Here is a 1,324-nt window from a genome sequence, read left to right on the forward strand (position 1 = left end):
CATTAATAAATATATATTTTTAGTTTTTTACTCAATGTTCTTTCTTAGTATATATTATCCATATAATATCATTGAAAGTGTTCAATAATCCTTCCGAAAAAATCTCAACAAACTATTCCCCTAAATTGTTTTAGGTAAGGTTTGTTGTGTTTAGTATATGATAGATAAAATATATAGAGTAAAATTTTATAGATGAAATCTATGTATTGTTGATGCCAATTATTGAAAACATATTGATACCGCAACAATCCTTTGAGGTGATGCATCTTTTTCAAGAATCTTAGCAAACAAAGTAGTTGAGATGTTTTAGTCGCAACTATATGCATGTGATCATGTAGAGATTCTATAACAAGGATGGATAAAGTTCTACAACATTATAAGTTTTGTTTAGTTATGAGAATAGGATAAGGTAAAATATTAAAAATAAGACATAAAAAATATAAAAATAAAAATTAGTGTTATTATATTTTATTTAGTGATAAATTAAAATAAATTATAAAAATTTAATTTATTTTTATTTTTTTATTTAAATTTTTTTAAAAAATATAATAATAAAAAAATTAATAAAAAAATAAATTATATTTCTTGTTAATATTTTAGTATTTTTTCTATTTTAGTGTCTTATTCTTATAAACAAACAGAACCTAAAATTCCAATCAAATCAAAGTAAGTTGCTTAAAGAAATTAATCATATAAGTAATAAGCTTGATTATTGCGACATATATAGAAAAATAATAAAGTAATTCAATTCTCAATTACTGGATTACAATAATCAATTTTGACAAAATTAGACGCAGTTTTCAAACGATAAAAAAAAAAATAGAAAAAAGAAACATTATTCATTTCCCTTGATGTAAAATCTATGGACAAAGCTAGGATCATACTACATTTTAGGAGCAAATATCAGTCTTATATATGAAGCAGAGACAAGTCAATTTGAACATTTGATATTTTGATGTTGAAATTGATAACCAACCCATACTTTCATATTTATGGGAGCTTGCTCCTTTTACTGCTGTTACGTTAGAGAGATTGACACTACAAGAAAACACTTTAAACATTTTCTTTTGTGCCTCTAAATCAACACCTAGATGTGAGATATGATATTCAACATGTTTATACTTTATATGCCATATATACATAGGATTAAAAAATTAAATAGATAAATAAGTCATGATGAAGTTTTTGATTTATCAGCCTAAATTTCTGAAAAAGAATGTATCACATACATGATATCAAAATTTTATATCAAAAAATTTAGAGTTTAATTCTTAGTGAATTTTAAAAATAAAAAAAAATAATATAAAATAAAGAAAAAAAAGAC

The sequence above is a fragment of the Arachis ipaensis genome, chromosome B08, assembly GCF_000816755.2.
Source record: "Arachis ipaensis cultivar K30076 chromosome B08, Araip1.1, whole genome shotgun sequence".
NCBI lineage: Eukaryota > Viridiplantae > Streptophyta > Magnoliopsida > Fabales > Fabaceae > Arachis > Arachis ipaensis.